The sequence below is a fragment of the Gracilinanus agilis genome, chromosome 4, assembly GCF_016433145.1.
Source record: "Gracilinanus agilis isolate LMUSP501 chromosome 4, AgileGrace, whole genome shotgun sequence".
Lineage (NCBI taxonomy): Eukaryota > Metazoa > Chordata > Mammalia > Didelphimorphia > Didelphidae > Gracilinanus > Gracilinanus agilis.
This window is the reverse complement of record NC_058133.1, coordinates 314,731,632-314,750,943: the sequence shown is the minus strand read 5'-3', so window position 1 is coordinate 314,750,943 and position 19,312 is coordinate 314,731,632.

The window sequence follows — 19,312 nt, the reverse complement described above, 5'->3', positions numbered from 1 at the left end:
ACTGAAGTGGAGTTCATAAGTGCATAAGCTGAGATCTGGAAAGGGCCTTAGAAGTCAGATAGTGTAACTTTATTATTTATTTAGATTATGGATGCCAGTGGAAATGAATTCTCTCTTCCTTTCAAAACACCTTGACATCATTTTTCACTCTCTCCTTTCCCCTAGTTTCTAACAATGAAGTGATCCTTCTCCTTACAAAGGCCAACCACTTTACATATGCACTTGATCTCTTCACCTCCTTTTTTTCTTCAACAGATTGTTGTCTAAATCATTCTCTCTCTTTTTTTAAACCCTTGTACTTCGGTGTATTGTCTCATAGGTGGAAGATTGGTAAGGGTGGGCAATGGGGGTCTAGTGACTTGCCCAGGGTCACACAGCTGGGAAGTGGCTGAGGCCGGGTTTGAACCTAGGACCTCCTGTCTCTAGGCCTGACTCTCACTCCACTGAGCTACCCAGCTGCCCCTAAATCATTCTCTTTTGAATATTCAATTTCCCCCTATTTGCTGTTAGACAAAAGTCCCAAACTGTGCTGAATATTTTATTTAATTTCAATTTGATGTTATTCAACTTCAATTGAGACCTCAATTGCAGCAAGGTAGCTTTTGCTTTATTCCTTCTTCACTGATTCCCTATTTCACTCCCAACAGAAGGGGTTCCAAATTTTCTCATCATTTCTGTATCCCCTTACATTTTTCTTCCTGCTCTTTCTTAGCTCAGAACCTTTTACTTTACAGAAAAACAAAACTGAAGTCATTCAATGTGATCTCTCTCCTTCCAATTTTCTTTATCTCAAAACCCTTTGACATCATTCCCACCCTGCTTCCCAACTCTGGAATATAATAAGACGAATAAATGGTTATTTACTTGACTTGACTCATCCTGAAATCCTTTACAATCTGATTTTGGACTTCATCACTCTACTGAAATTACTCTTTCCAGTTTGGTTTATTAATTTCCAAATCTGATGGTGTTTTCTCGGTTATTATCTTTTTAACTGGTTTATTTGATGATGCTGACTATTCTAATTTTCTGGATACTCTCTCCTGTCTGGGCTTTTGTGATATAGCTCTTGTTCTTCTCCTACATGTCTGACCATTCTTTCTCCATCATTTTTGCTGGCTTAATTTACATATAATAATCCCTGTGTGTTCACCAAGGTTCTGTTCTATGCCTTCTTTTTATTTCTCTTTATATTTCCTCTCATCAACTCTCATGGACTTATCATCTCTTTTGAGAGTATATATGAAGGGGGAAGCTGGGTAGCTCAGTGGATTGAAAGCCAGGTCTAGAGATGGGAGGTCCTAGGTTTAAACTTGGCCTCAGACACTTCCTAGCTCTGTGACCCTGGGCAAGTCACTTGACCCCCATTGCTTACCCTTACCACTCTTCTGCCTTGGAACCAATACACAGTATTGACTCCAAGATGGAAGGTAAGTGTTTAAAAAAATAAAAATTTAAAAAATTTAAAAAAGACTACATATGAATATATGTATGTGTGTGTATATATATATATATGTAAAACATACATATATATGCTTGTATGTATGTATCCAAAACTACTCCCTCCTATGAGCTTCAGTTGTACCTCCCCAATTTCCCACCAGACATTTCAACCTGGATGTCTTGTATTTAGTTTAAACTCAAAATTTCTAAAATGGAACTTCTAGACTTCTCCTATTCTGGACTTTCCTTTCTCTACCAATGGTTCTACCATCCCTCAAGTATCTCATATTCAAAATATCAGCATCATTCCAGATTCTTCACTTTCTTTATTCCACACAATGAATCAGTTGCCAAATCTTGCCATTTCTCTGTTCAAAACATATTTCATATCTAATCTTTCCCTGTACTCTCATAATCATCATCTTATTCAGGACTTATCTTTCTTTTAGATGATCGCAAAAGTCTTTTGATGGTTTTCCATATCTCCAGGCTCTTCTTAAATCAGTCCATCTTACATACTGCTACGTGTGATTTTCCTTAAGCACAGATCTGACCATGTTACTCCTTTTTCAATCAATTCCAGTTGCTCTCCATTGGTGCTAAAATAAAATATAAATGCTGGTTAGTTTTTAAATCCATCAAGAGCATAGCCCCAAATTCTTTCTAGCCTCATTGGACTCTGACCCTCTGCAATCCAGCCAAACAGGCTATATGTTTGTTCCCTCACATGAAATTCTATTTTAGTTAGTCCACAAGCATTTGTTAAGTTGTGCCAGGCACTATTATAAATTCAGTGTCTTTGCACTGACCATCCTTCATGCCTGGAATACACTTTCTCCTCAATTCTACCTCAAGAATCCTTTTCTTTTTTTAGGATTCATCTTCAATAATGAAACCTTTTCTGACCCTATCATTTATCAGTGCTTCCCCTCCCAAATGACCTAGTATTTACTTTATCCTTATTGAATCATTTTTTCTTTTGTACTGTATACATGTATTCAAGTACTAATTGTCTCCCCCATTAGAATCTCTAGTACATATCTCATCTATGTACACTTGGACAAATCCAGTTGCTTTAGCCATTTTTCTTCTCTTTAGTGCTATTTCTACCTTCTTTGTAAATACAGCTAGGATTGTGAAATGTGAATACAAGCGCAATGATTCTTGTGTCCTAGATGGGGAAAAATCTTTACATATTTTCTCTAAATGGGAAAAAAAATCTTTGCATACTTTCCCTCATTTATCTTCTGTTTGTTGTCCTTTAATTTTCACATAAAAATGCTGTCATGATGATTTTACTTAGGTGGATCTCTTAGTAAGCTTTCTTTAAATTTGTCTTACCCTCTAATAGTTCTTTTTATTTTTCTCATTAGTTTCCACCATCCTTCTCTGTATGATTTTATATAAAAGTTTATATTCTAAAGTAGTATTGCCTTTGGCAGCCATTTCTCTTAGCTAGGAAAGTAGGTCAAGGGTCTGCTGACTAAAGAAATTTTAAGGGTCTTTTTGTCTCCTTATTTTGGCAAATGAATTATAGCAGCTAAACGTCTGAATATAATTAGTATAGCTGAAAGCTCTGTGTTGCAATAGAGAAGGTAGCAAGCTTAGAGCCAGAGTCCCAGGGTTCAAATCTTAGCCTTGCTACTTGTTGTTGTTCAGTCATTTCAGGCATGTCTGACTCTTGATGACCCCATTTGGGGTTTTGTTGGCAAAGATACTGGAGCGGGATGCTGTTTCCTTCTCTATATCATTTTTGAGTTGAGGAAACTGAGACAAACAGGGTTAAATGACTTGTTCAGAGTTACATAGCTAGTAAGTTGGTGAGGTCAGATTTGAACTCAGAAAGATGTCTTCTTGATTCCATGACCAGTGCTATATGCACTGTGTTACCTTTCTACTCTTACTACTTAGTCTTGCTAATTAGAACCTGAATAATCTTGAGAAAGGTATTTTCCCTTTTTGACTCCCAAATTCCTCATTTTTTGAATGGTTGGAGAAATGAATGGTTGGAGATGAAATAAATGAATCAAAAGTTTGGAGAAAATGATCTTTTAAGATACTTTTCAGATCTAACTTTATGATCCTGTGTCCTTCCATGCATTACCGTGAGGATTAACATATAGCAAAGTCTTAGCTGATAGAAGTAACTCTATGTCTGATCACTGATTGGCCTACCTATATCCTAGATAGTTCCTTTTTATTCAAATAACTGGCATGTTCAGGTACATTTAGACTCAGAAATGCAAGGATATCAAATTAATTAGGCAAGGTTAGCAAACTTTCCTAAAAAGTACAACACCCTTGTTGTTAGTAAGGGGTTTACAGACCAGACTTTTCTCTTGCTGAATGCCCTGATATCTCCAACCCAATCAATCACCATGAATTTGTCCAGCAATGACAATTAGATGTAAAAGCAAAGGTTTAGGTGATCCTGGCTTCCAATTGCCAAACTCACCAGACATGGTATGTCTGAGCCACATCACATGCTTGTGGGCTGCAGGAAAAGGGAACTGCATGCTCACATACTTGTGAATAATAAACTGCTTGACTCATGTTCCTTTAGACCAGTGATGGGCAAACTATGGCCCATGGGTAGATGCAGCCCCCTGAAATGTTCTATCCAGCATTGAGACATTATTCCTAATCTGACGAGTACAATGAGTAGGATATAGTACAATGAAACTTCAAAAGAGTTCCCTTAGAAACAGACTGACAGATGAGCATTTCCTTTCCTTTGACCCCCTCTTTAAAAAGTTTGCCCATCACTGTTTTAGACTTTCAGGCTTCTTGGTAATTCCATACCCATGATGTTTTTCCAATGTCCTATTCTTCGTTATCAATAACCTGTTTGAATATGATAAAGTTGAGTTGTTTCAATTTCACCTTTTCATTCCTGCATGTTGTATAGGGGCTCTATTGTGTAGCTTAAAGGGAAACAAACTAGACAGCTCTAGCCCATATGAAAGGGACATTTATTTTCTTCTAATTTTGCATTATTTTTGTTCTTGGTCTTAACAAGTCAATGGTCAGAGTCAATATAGATCAGAATTCAAGAATGACTACAACATTGGTGACAGTCCATTACCTGTCATTTCAACATATGATAAATGTTCAATCCCTTCAGGATCTTTTCTTGAAGAAAGCATTCATAATATATACTAGTGTGAGGCTGCTGTATAGTCTATGATTTTTTGGATCTCTTTAATCCTTATCTGTTCTTTCCATTATATTTTTCACTTTCCTTACTTATTCTGATCTTTGTCTCAAAGTTACTCAGGTTCAAAGTGTATATCATTTCCATTTGGAGTATCTTCTCGAGTTCATCATAACACTCACAGTCATAATCTGAAGAAGCAACTCCTGTGGAAAAGGGGCTACAATTTCCATCAAACCACCACTGATAAGATAGGCAAGCAAGGCAGTTTACCTAAAGTATTAAGACATTCTTAGGAAGAGACAAGAGACAATACAATATGTGTCCTTTAAATCCTGATGAGGACAACTCAAGACCTTGGACTCATGAGCCTTGGCAAAAGCACCCTAGTGACTTCAGCCATCACCCTGGGAAGTAAATCTTGTAAAGATCTAAAGCCTACTTCATATTGCTGAAAGAAAGATTCTAGGAAGAAATCAACAAGGAAGTTGTCTATCATAACCCTATCCATAGTTTGATACACTAGAGACTTTGGGAATTTTTTCTTTCTCTCTTTCTATCTCAGTTGATTTGAATTATTGCCTTCAAATGGAACTAATCCTTCTCTCTATATGGTTGGTTATACATTCTCTTATGTATACTTTCTCTAATTTCTGTTTTGTTACTGATTTGGATAAATGACTTTTCTGGGCTAAGTGTGTACATTGTGGAAATGATATTTAGTAAGAAAGAGGTCAAGTTCTGGAGATAAAACTTGAGAGTTCTGTTTCCTTCCATTAATGAATAGCGATCAGAAATTAACTTGAATCTAAAAACCCAATTCCCTAGTAATCCTTAAGGGAAAAGATATAATTCTACTCTGGCACCAGGTCTTTCTATGGAGAGCAACATATTCTTTGACTCCAACTTCTTGCTTCCTCTCCTATCAGTAATTTTTCTTTTGGAGAAGAGCAGGGGAAGAAGAAGCTAGAGTTATCTATTTTGCCTCCCTTTGAACTACATGATGGCACCTTAATGCTACATGTGAGGGACAGCCCTTGTAACACATCAGACCTCAATATACTTATTTTTAGTTTCCCCTTTCCTTATCTTAAAATTTTTTGTGCCATTCTTTTGTGTTTGTCATTAATTTAGTGACTCTATGTCTTTTGCAATTTGGAAGAAAATTTTCTGGGCATCCATATTTCCTTTACTGGATTAGAAAACCTGTTCTCCTTCATTGGAATGATATGTGATTATAGCACTACCATCAACAAAAACAACCAAGTTATTACTAAGAACCTATTAACATGCAAAGCAAGAGGCAGCAATGGTATGTGCAGAGAGTGGAGTCAAAATCTGCCTCAGACAAATATGATCTTGGGCATGTCACTTAACCTGCTCAGTTACCTCTTCTATAAAAAGGGGATAGTAATAGCATCTACCTCAAAGGGTTGTTTTGAAGGTCAGATAGTATGTAAAGCACTTTACTACCCTTAAAGTGCTATTATTATTAATAGCAAAATATTGCCTAGTGATACTAGAAGGAGAAATGTCTTGCCCGGGGTCACACAGTTAGTAAACATGTAAGGCTGGATTTGAATTCAAGTCTTCCTGACACCAAAGACTTTATCCATTAAGTTACAGAGTTGCTTCTAAGAGTATTCAATTGCAGAGAACTTATTGATCTGTTTTGGTAAGAAGAATTTCTTTACAGAAAATTATATCACTGACATTTGTAGTTTTTAAAAGTTGCCCAAGACACTATAGTTGATACTGTTCATTAAAAGACAAAAACTGATCATTCTTACTTTCCAGAAATTTATATTCTGTGTTTAACGTGTATACAGAGAAGTATAATAGAGGGTTTACATTGTTTTTATTCAATTATGTCCAACTCTTTATGACCCCATTTGAGGTATTTTGGCAAAGAAATTCTAGTTGCTTGTCATTGCCTTCTGCAGCTTATTTTATAGATGTGGAAACTGACGCAGAGTAAAATGATTTTTTTTTCAGGGTCACATAGATAGTATCTAAGGCCAGATTTGAAATTAGGAAGATGAATTTTCCAGACTTCAAGCCTTGTACTCTTTCTATTGTATGTCCTCCCTGCCCATAATTGAGGATAGGGGATGTGACAAGGTAGGAAAAGAATAAAGGAAAGTAGAAAATATAGTATAGTGGATAATATGGAAACCTTTTTGTATCAGTTCACATGTATAATTGATATATTGCATAATTTCTCAGTGTGGGAAAATGGGCTAGAGGAAGATAATTTGGAACTCAAAAAAAAGAATGTTAAAAATAAATATAAACTTTAAATATTAAAAGAAAAGAAAATGTAATGTGGTAGGAGATTCATTTGAATTTGGGGAACATCTAATAGACTAATTTGGCTAGACAACTTATATATAAAGAAAACTGCAAGAAGGGTAGAAAAGAAAACTGGAGAGGTAGGTTGGGTCCAGATTTTGGAAGGCCTTTCTTCAACGTGAGGCTAATAGGTTTAAATTTTATCCTAGAAGTAATGAGAGGGTCTTGATTTGTGGAGTACAATTGAACCTCAGCAAGCTTGTTTTTGTAACTTTGTGCAAAATATACTTGGAAAGGACAGAGCCTAGAAGAAGGAAAACCAGTTAAGAAGTTTTTATCATAGTCCAATTAAGTTATAATTAGTTCCTGAAAAGATGATAAATTCTTATGAGTGAAGAGAAGGAGATAGAGTTAAATAATTGTCTTAAAGGTAGAGCTGATAAGACTCTCTGGGTAAGCAACTTAGGGAGAATGAAGAATATTTTATTTTCATGAGTATGTGCTCAACTTTGTTTCTTGGCTCAGGTTTTATGGTCCTTCATAACTTGGGTGATCTATAGTACTGCTACTAACTTCTTTTTTTCAGTGGTTTTGACCCAATACTAGGAAAAAGACATGGTTAACTATTACAGAGTAGAATCGATTTTGTACTTAAAATCATGTAAACATATTTTCAGTCCATTCAGAAAGTGGAAGATGGACTAGGCTTATTATAGTTTTTCAATTTTTGAAGCCTGGTGATCAGCTTCATAAGCTTCATAAAATTTCTAACAAATTTTATATTATGGAATGTTTCAGTAGTCTGAGACATATGTTTTAGATAATAGTCACCAAATTACTGATAGAAAGCCACATTACTTGGACACATTTCTTAGCTAAACATGAAATTTGATTCCTAGCCAGATTGGGCCTGTCATTAAAGTATGATTGTAATTTATTTTAGTCAATAATTCAGAGCCAGAACATTTTGAAAAGCTTGAAGAACCAACAGAGCTAATGAAGAGAAGGTTGCAATAAAATCATTGCAACATCCAATTCAAAATTGTTTTCAGGAGTCCTAACAATCAGAATTGAAATAATAACTAGTTGGTACATGTGCTATTCAGAAGACTTGAGTCTGGAATTTGATGTAGTATCCCACACATCTTGCCAGCAGAGAGAATGTCCTGAAAGGGATCCCTAATTAAAAACTCCCAGAAATATTATAGCCAAATTTCAGAACTTGTGGCCAAGGAGAAAATACTTCAAGAAACCAGAAAAAAAATTCAAATATTGTGGAGCCAACTTTCAGGATTACACAGGACCTAGAAGTTTCTATATTAAAGGACCCAAAGGCATGGAATATGATATTACACAAGGCAAAGGATCTAGGACCACAAAGAAGAATCACCTACCCAGCCAAATTGAGCCTAGTACTTCACAGGTAGGAATGAATGTTTAATGAAATATAGGACTTTCAGGCATTCCTGATGAGAAAAACCAAAGCAAAAAAGGAAATTCACTGCTTAAATCTGATAATCAAGAGAGGCATAAAAAAGGTATGTGGAAAAGAGAAAAATTAAGGGTGTGAAGGCGTAAAACTAATTGCATTTTACATTGAAAAGGGATAACTTAAGAAATCTTACAGCAGGAGATAAACTTAAGACACTTAAAGTGCTTAAGACATTTAAGTTATTCAAAGGACTCAAAAGGGTTAAATGATTACATTCTAACAGGAGAAAAATGTTAATTAAGGTACATAAGATATCTATGCTACTTGAATTACTCAATGTACTTTAAGTATTTAAGATTCTTAGGGAATCAATTGGGTTGAAATGATTACATTATTGCATGGAATATGATAATTAAGAGACTTAGATCTATGATATTTGAGACACTTAAGGTAGCAAAGAACTTAAGATATTTAAAGTATTGAAGATACTTAAAGACTTTATGACTATTAGGGTAATGAATAGGATCACATATAGTGAGTAAGTAGAATATGATGGGAAGATATTAAAAACAAAATTAAGGAATAAGAAAGAAGAACATGCTGGGAAAAGGAAAAAGGAGAGCAGCATGGAAATAAATTTTCTAATTTGAGGATCTATGTAAGAGTCAATACAGTGGAGAGAAGGACCTTTTTGTATGAAAACATTTTTAGTATCCCTTTTGGTGGCAAGGAATTAGAAACTAAGGAGATATTCATCAATTGGGAAATGGTTCAACAAAGTGTGGTATATGATGGTGATGGAATACTTTTGTGCTGTGAGAAATGATTAACAGTATGATTTTTTGGAAAGTGCTGGAAAGACTCATATGAACGAACACAGAGTGAAATAAACAGACAAAGGAGAATATTGTACACAGTAACAGCAATATTGTGGATTGATTGGCTGTGAAAAACTTAGCTACTCTTAGCAATACAATGATCCAGGACAGTTCTGAAGGACTTATAACAAAGAATGCTATTCACCTCCAAAGGAAGAAGAGTTGGAATGCCGATTAAAGCACCATATTTTTACCTTTAATTTATTTGGATTTTTACTTGGGGGATTTGGTTTTATTTGATTATTCTCTTAAAAAATGAAAAATTTGGAAATGTGTTTTGTATAATAATACATCTATAACCCAGATGAAATTGCTTACCAATACCAAGGGGGAGGGAAGGAAGTGAGAGAGACAATTTGGATCATATTACTTCAGAAAACTAACATGGAAAATTGTTTTTACTTGTAATTTGTAAAATGAAAATCTTCACAAAAATATGGTAGAGAAGAAATAGGGGAGGAGATGATGGGCAATATTTGAACCATATTCTCATCAGAATTGCCACAAAGTAAGAATTACACCCACACTCAAATGGTTTTAGAAATCTATCTCATGTTATTGGGAAGTCATAAGGCAAGAGGAAATGAGAAAATAGGGGGACAGACAAAAAGGAGAGTGAATTGGAAGAGGCAATAGTCAGAACAAAATATTTGTGGATGGGGAAAAATTGAAAAGAGAAAAAGACAAAGACAAAAAACAAGATAGAAAGAAACACATAGTAATCATAACTGTGAATGTGAACAAGAATTCATCTATAGAATGGAAGAAGATAGCAAAGTGAATTAGAAGGCAGAGGCTTACAACATATTTTCTAAAATAAAAAACATTTAGAACAGGGAGATACACACAAGGTAAAGGTAAAAGACTGGAGAATTCATTATGTTTCCACTAAAGTAAAAAATCAGGGGTAGCAAAAGAGATATGAAAGGAACTTACATCTTCATCAAAGGTATCAGACAATGAAGTAATACCAGTATTAAATATATATGCATCATATGGCATAGCACCCAGATTCCTAAAGGAAAAGTTACATGATAGATGTAATATGGGAATTTCAGGAGGTAATAAGGGGACTGAAGCTTGGGGTAGTAGCTGTTTGTAATAGAGAATAAGGCAAGGCAAGGGACCAAAGGTTGGAGGTAATCAAGGGATTAGGCTATTGGTAATAGGGAAATTAAGGCAGAGGTATAGTTGGAATTGAGGATAGGCACTTTGGATAGGGTTTTGTGAATCCCTAAGGCAATAAAGTGGATGAGGAAGGTACAATGGTGAAGGTTGGTAGTTGAGGTGGCAGGAGAAATAAGGGAATGTCTGAGTTTAGGGAATATAAACACTGTGGTACAAAGAATTGCAAGGGAGAGGATGAGTTAATATAAGGCAGGCAACAGCATCAGGGAAACACAGACTGGATACTCAGGTTAGAGACAAAACACTGAAGGGAAACAGACTGAGCCCTTCAAGTAAAAGGGACACTTTTACAGAGCAAGGTTAGAGCCAGTTAAGAATGGCTTGAAACTGACTAGAGGCTTGTAGTCAGTTTCACTGATTCACTAAGGAAGGGACAAGAGGAAGTATTGAAATTACACTTCCTCCAAAATGGACATCTTCAGTCCCTCTGAATGCAGAGAGAATGTTGTTCCTCCCTCTCCTCCTCCCTCTCTTATCAACCAACAAATGAAGTAGCCAAAGGTTTTGATTAAAGACAAATAGGGTTTATTGATTTCTAGGGTTGATTGGAAGGGATGAAGGAATACAAGGTAGCCCTAACAGCCACCTAGAGAAAGCTTCAGGTGGGGGAAGGGAGACAGGAACATGAAACTGAGAAAGGACCTGCCTTAACTTAGCTCTCAGGTGGTTTTGTAATCAATGGGGTTAGGAAAGTTGGATACAATGATTCAATAGATAATTTGTAGCAAGGGTAAGCCCTATTTGACTATTTAAACCTATCAAGTTTAAAACTAACACTTGGAACTACCCTCCTTTCAAACCCTCACAGAAATTCAGGCAGGGAAGGGAAAAAGAAGACGGGGAATAAGGGAAGTCAGGGAGATTCAAAGGAAATATCTAAGCTAACAAATTTTTAAGAGAAAAGCTGCAGAATATAGGCCAGGTTTCAATCCAAAGAAAGACCTCAGATTGACCCTTCTACTCTCCACAAGTCTCCCAGATCAACTGCCTTTCCCAAGATTCTAAAACCCTTATCAACTGACAGAAGAACTCTGCAGCAAAGCCTGCAAGGCTGTTATGCACCCTCTTTGCACCACATACAGGAGGAAATAGATAACAAAACTTTATCAGTGGAGGGCATTAACTTTCCTCTCAGAACTAGATACATGAAAACAAAAATAAACAAGAAAGAAATTAAGGAGGTTAATGAAATTTTAGAAGAGTTAGTTTTGGTGGACCTCTCCAGAAAAATTGATAGGAATAGAATGGAGAATACCTTTCTCTCAGAAGTACATTGCACTTTCACAAAAAGTGAGCATGTAACAGTACATAAAATGTCACAACAAAATGCATAAAATCAGAAATATTAAATGTATCCTTTTCAGATCATAATATTATAAAAATTATACTGAACAAAGAACTGCAGAAAATAAGACTAAGAATCAATTGGAAACTAAATAGCCTTATCCTAAAAAATGAGTGGGTCAAAGAATAAATTATAGAAACAATTAACAATTTCATTAAAGAGAATAACAAGAGAAGACAGTATAACAAATTATTTGGATTCAGCCAAAATTGTTATCAAGGGAAAATTTATAACTCTAAATGTGTACATCAATAAAATAGAGACATTTCAATGAATTTGGAATGCAACTAAAAAATCAAAAAAAGAATAAATTCAAAGTCCCTAATTAAACACCAAATTAGAAATCCTGAAAATTAAAGGAAATATGAATAAAATTGAAAGTAGGGAAACCATTAAACTAATAAATGAGAGAAGGAGCTGGTTTTATGGAAAAAACACCACAATCAAATTGGCTAATTTGATTTAAAAAGAAGAAAACCAAATTATAAGTTTCAAAAATGAAAAGGATGAATTTATGATCAATGAAGAGGAAATTTTTTTTAATTTTTATTTTGAATATTTTCCTATAGTTACTTGTTTCATGTTCTTTTCCTCTCCCCTAAGCCTCCCTAATCCCCCTTAGCTGACACACAATTCCACTGGGTTTTACATGTATCATTGATTAAGACCTAATTCCATATTATTGATAGTTGGACTAGAGTTATCATTTAGTGTCTATATCCCCAATATCCCCATCAGCCCATGTGTAATGAAGAGGAAATTAAAGCAATTATTAGAAATTATTTTGCCCAATATGAAAAAAAATCAAATTGCCTAGATTAACAGAAAAGAAAAAAATGCTTAAACAACCTCATTTCAGAAAAAGAAATTGAACAAGCCATTAATGAATTCCCTAAGAAAAAGTCCCCAGGGTCAAATGGATTCAACAGTAAATTCTATCAAACACTGAAAAAAATCAATTAATTCCAATGCTACATAAACTATTTGGGAAAAATAGTTAAGGAAAAAACTCTACCAAATTCTTTTTATGACACAAATATGGTGATGATACCTGAACCAGGAAGAGAAAAGACAGTAAATTATAGGCCTATCTCCCCAATGAATATCAATACAAAAATTTTAAGTAAAACACTAGTAAGGAGATTATAGCAATATATTACAAGGATCATATACTTTGACCAGAGAGACTTTAAAACAGGAATGCAGGGATGGTTCAATTTTAAGAATATAAAATCTTGGTATAATTGACCACATCAATAAGAAAACCAACAGAAACCATATGATTATCTCAATAAATGCTGATAAAGCTTTTTGATAAAATACAAGTTCCAATCCTTTAAAAAAAAACACTAGAGAACATTACGATAAATGGAATATTCCTTAAAGTGATGAACACTATCCAAAACCATAGCAAGCATTATATGTAATGGAGATAAACTAGAAATCTTCCTAGTATAATGTCAGAGATGAAGCAAGGATGCCCATCATCACAACTACTATTCAGTATTGTATTATAAATATTTCCAATAGCAATAAAAGAAGAATTTGAAGGAATTAGAATAGGATATGAAGAAATAAAACTATTAATCTCTGCAGATGATATGATGGTGAACTTATCAAAATCCTGGAGAATCAATGAAAAGACTAATTGAAATAATTAACAATTTCAGCAGAGTTGTAGGATACAAAATAAACTCATACAAATCATCAGCATTTCTTTATTCTACCAATGACGTCCAAAAGCAAGAGATAGAAGGAGAAATCCCATATTAAACAATCTCAGTAAATATGTAAAATACCTAGAAGTCTACTTTCCAAGACAATATAAGGAACTATATGTACACAGGTACAAAACACCTTTCTCACATATAAATTTAGATTTAAACAAATGGAAAAACATTAATTGCTCACAGGTAAACCAAACCAATATAATATAAATATCAGTTCTGACTAAATTAATTTACCTATTTGGTGCCAAACCAATCAAGCTACCTAAAAATACTTTGTAGAGCTTCAAAAAAATTCATCTGGAAGAACGAAAGGCCAGGAATATCAAAGGGATTAACAAAAAAAAATACGAAGTAAGGTGGCCTAGGTTTATCATATTTCAAATAGTAGTATAAAGTACTAATACAAAACAATGATACCAAGAAATAGAGTAGTAGATCAATGGAATAGATTAGGCATTGAACATACAGTAATAAATGACTATAATAACCTAGTGTTTGACAAACTTGAAGATTCAAGCTTTTGGAAGAGTTCACTATTTGATAAAAATACCTGGGAAAACTGGAAAACAATAGGATGGAAAATAGGCATAGACCAGTGTTTCGTGTCATATACCACAATAAAGTCAAAATGGATATATAATGTAGCATAGGGAAATTGTAGGAAAACAATATGCTTGTCAAAAAAGGGAAGAATTCATGACAGAAACATCTCTCATTATGAGAGGTACAATGGATAACTTTAATTATATTAAGTGAAAAATATTTTATACAAACAAAACCAATGCACCCAAGATTAAAAGAGAAACGAAAAACTAAAGGAAAAAGTTTTTATAGCAAGTGTCTCTGACAAGGGCCTCATTTCTCAAATATGTATAAGATGGAGTAAATTTAAAAAATAAAATAATCCACAGTGGTCAAAGGATATGAAGAGGCAGTTCTCAGATGAAGAAATGAAAACTATCTTTAGTCATGAAAAAAATGCTCCAAATCATTATTAATTAGTCATGCAAATTAAAACAACTCATATAACATTTCACACCTATGAGACTGGCTAATGTGACAAAAAAGGAAAATGATAAATATTGGACTATATATAAGAAAATTGGGACACTATTCGTAGAGGTGTGAATTGATACAACCATTCTGGAGAGCAATTTGGAACCATGATGAAAGGGCCATAAGCTTCCACATACTCATTGACACAGCAATATCACTACTAGATTTGTATCCTGAAGAGATAAAACATAGTGGAAAATGACTTATTTTTAGAAATGGTTATAGCAGCTCTTTTTGTGGTTGCAAAGAACTGAAAACTGAAGGGATGTTCACCAATTAGAGAATGGCTAAACAAGTCATTGAATATGACTGTAATATATTACTATTGTGACATGAGCCTTATATGAAGTGATGCAAAATGAAGTGAGGAAAATCAGTAGGACACTATATACAGCAACAGCAATAAAGTACAATGATCAACTGTGAATGACTATTTTCAGAAATGTAAGGATTCAGTAAATCTCCTAGGGATTCATGAGCAAAAAGGTGACTGCTATAGAAATAATTCTTAGAGAATGAATGCAAATTGAAGCATACCACTCTTCAATTTATTTCCTTTATGAGTTCTTTTCTTGTTCAAGTGATATATGTCTTCTTTCACAACATGATGAATATGGAAATTTGTATTGTGTGATAGGGCATATATAAGCTATATTATCTTAATTGCAGTTTTGGGGAGTGATGAGAGAAGGGAGCAATGAAGAGAGCAAGGATCAAAAATTATCAGAAAATAATTATTAAAAATTGCATGTATAAATGTTTAATTCATTTGTATATTCATCTTGTCCTGATGCTTTTTCTAATGAAGTTCATTTGTGGCCCCTTCAATTTCTTTTTTCTGAAATATACTTATTTAGATATTCTAGTTCTTCCTCTGTTAGTCTAGGCACTTTATATTTTTGTAAGTATTCATCCATTTCATTTAAATGGATAAATTTGTTGGCATATAATTGGGCAAAATTAATTCCCAATAATTTATTTTATTTAATTCATTAATCATAAATGTGGTCTTTTCATTTTTGGTGCTAGTGATTTGGTTTTCTTCTCTATCTATTTGATCTTATTAAGCTGTGGCTTATTTTGTTGTTTTTTTTCACAAAAAAAGAACTTTTCCAATATTAAATAAATTATTCAAAATAATTGGTAAAGAAGCTCTGCCAAACTTCTTTTAAGATAGAAATATGGGGGAAGCTGGGTAGCTCAGTGGATTGAGAGTCAAGCCTAGAGACGGGAGGTGCTAGGTTCAAATCCGGCCTCAGACACTTCCCAGCTGTGTGACCCTGGGCAAGTCACTTGACCCCCATTGCCCACCCTTATCACTCTTCCACCTAGGAGCCAATACACAGAAGTTAAGGGTTTAAAAATGTAAAAAAATTATTAAAAAAGATGCAAATATAGTTCTGATAACCAAACCAAGAACAGCAAAAAGAGGGGAAAAATTATAGACAAATTTCACTGATGAATATAGAAGCAAAAATCCTAAATAAAGTATTAGCAATGATACTATCATATATCACCAAGATAACACATTATGGCCAAGTAGTATTTATACCAGGCATGCAGGAATGGCTCAATATGAGAAAAACCATTAACATAATTTATTGCATCAGCAAAAATTTTCATAAATCATATGATTATATAAATAGGTACAGAAAAAGCTATTGTCCAAAATATAAAACTCATTCTTATTAAAAATCATTTGAAGCATTGGAATAAATGTTTTTCCTCCTCAGAATAGTAAGAAGTATATACTTAAAACCATCAGCAAACATTACCGCATTAGCCTGAATATAGTGCAACTATTTTCCCCAATATGTACCTTTGAAAGTCACATTTGCACTATATTCGAACACTTCCAATTTTGAATCCAGAAGTTGTGTATTGTGCACTTCAGCATATGTAAAAAACATTGCTATCTGCTGGGGCAGATGGAAAATGCTAACCAAATGCCCGTTTATTTTGATATTTCATCAAATGTCACTGTTAATACTAAAGGTGCCAAATCAGTGTTGATTAAAACTACTGGAAATGAGAAAACTAGAATGACTGTGATGCTTGCAGTCATAGCTGAAGTGCAAAAACTGACTCCTTATATAATTTTAAGGTATAAAACATTACCTAGGGAAATGTTACCATCAGGAGTGATCTTTTGGGTGCAGGAAAAGGGATGAATGAAGAACTTGTGTTAGATTGGTTGAATGTGGTCTGGGGTAGGTGTCTGGGTGTGTTACTGTTTCAGAGAGAAATTATCTTATTAGATGTGTTCAAAGGTCACCTGACTGAAAATGTGAAGAAGAGAATTGCTGAAATGCACATGGACCTATTTGTTATTCCTAGAGGAATGATGGGGGCAGCTGAGTGGCTCAGTGGATTGAGAGCCAGGCCTAGAGACTGGAGGTCCTAGGTTCAAGTCTGGCCTCGGACACTTCCAGCTGTGTGACCTTGGGCAAGTCACTTGACCCCTACTGCCCACCCTTACCACTCCTGGGCCAAGGACGGTCCCTAGCCTGGATGAAAAAAGGAGGAGGGTTGGGCGTGGGGCTAGCAACCCCACCCTGTAAAAACTACATCTGCTAAAGAAACTGCAACCTAAAGTAGGGACAGCTGGGCTAGCTCAGTGGATTGAGAGCCAGGCCTAGAGACGAAAGGTCCTAGGTTCAAGTCCGGGCTCAGACACTTCCCAGCTGGGTGACCCTGAGCGACTGTGTGTCCCATTGCCTACTGGTTGTGGCCCTATGCTCCTAGAATCGAGTCCCAGGATAAAAAAAAAAAAAAAAAAAGAGGAATGATGGCACAATTACAAGTGTTAGATGTGGTAATTAATAAGCTATTCAAAGATCATTTACAGAAAGAATATAATGAGTGAATGTTGACTAGAAACCATGAATTTATTCCATTTGGAAAAATAAAGAAACCATAGGGTACTGGATCAAAACTACTTGGGACAAAATCTCTACCAAGTCCATTGTGTTTGGGTTTAAAAACTGTTTGTTTATCAAACAGTATGGATGGTAGTGAAGATGGTGTTTTGTGGAAAGAGGGTGACAGTGATGACTCAAATGATGTTTCCACTTTGGGAGATGAGGAAATAGAAGAGGAAGGAGAACTTGATTAAATATTGGAAGGTAGTTTCTTACATCTATAAAATTAGTACATGTTTATTAAAAGTATTGGCATTAAAACCTCTTTAACTTATTTTCAGAACCTTGAAAAAACTTCAAATATAAAGTGCCTACATTATTCACAACTTAAGAGAAAGTTGTAATTTAAAAGTAGAAAATAAAATGAGTGTTTTCTTTTTCTGAGTTACTCTTCAAAAAACTTGGGATCACACTACATTTGGGATCATATTATATTCAGTCTAATACAGTATCTGAAATAGAAATGTTAGAAGCCTTCCATATAAGATCAAGAGTAAAACCAGGTTGCCCTATATCACTAATATTCTTTATTATTGCATTATAAATGCTAGAAATAACAATAAGAAAATAAAAAGAAATTAAAGGAATCAGAATGGACAAAGAGGCCATAAAACTATCTCTTTTTGCATACCATATGATGATATGAGTAGAGAGTCTTGGAGATTCGACTAACTAAAAATTAGTGAAAACTATCAATGATTTCAGTGAAATAGTAAGACATAAAACAAATCCACATAAATCATTGTAATTTCTATAAATCACCAAACAAAATTCTTCAAGAAGTGATAGTAAAAGAGAGTTCCAGGGATGGAGTCAATATAGTGGAGTAACCCACAGCAGCTCTTTGCCTCCATGAGAATCCTCTCCAACCAAGATTAAAATATCACCACAAAAAAAAAATACAGGAGTGAAAGAACCAACAAGGAGACAGAATTAAACAACTTTCTAGAAAACAAAAACCCCAAAAGAATATTTTCTATCTTTTTATTTGATGGGGGTAGATAAAAGTAAATGAAAGTTATATAGTGGGTGGTATAAACTTTAAGGGGAAGTATAACATTTTCTTTTTTTTTTTTGTATTTACTGTTTTATTTTGGGTTTTTTTAAAAATGTAAACATTTATTAATATTCATTTTTAACATGGTTACATGATTCATGCTCCTATTTTCCCCTTCACGCCCCACACTCTCCCCACCCATGGCCAATGCACGTTTCCACTGGTTTTATCATGTGTCCTTGATCAAGACCTATTTCCAAATTGTTGGTATTTGCATTGGTGTGATAGTTTCGAGTCCATATCCTCAATCATGTCCAACCCGACCCATACGTTGAAGCAGTTGTTTTTCTTATATGTTTCCTCTCCTGCAGTCCTTCCTCTGAATGTGGGTAGCGTTCTTTACCATAAATCCCTCAAAATTGTCCTGGGTCATTGTATTGCTGCTGGTACAGAAGTCCATTACATTCGATTTTACCACAGTATATCAGTCTCTGTGTACAATGTTCTTCTGGCTCTGCTCCTTTCTCTCTGCATCAGTTCCTGGAGGTCTTTCCAGTTCACCTGGAACTCCTCCAGTTTATTATTCCTTTTAGCACAATAATATTCCATCACCAGCATATACCACAGTTTGTTCAGCCATTCCCCAATTGAAGGACATACCCTCCTTTTCCAGTTTTTTGCCACCACAAAAAGCACAGCTATAAATATTTTCGTACAAGTCTGTTTATCTATGATCTCTTTGGGGTACAAACCCAACAATGGTATGGCTGGATCAAAGGGCAGGCAGTCTTTTATAGATCTTTGGGCATAGTTCCAAATTGCCAGCCAGAATGGTTGGATCATTTCACAACTCCACCAGCAATGCATTAATGTCCC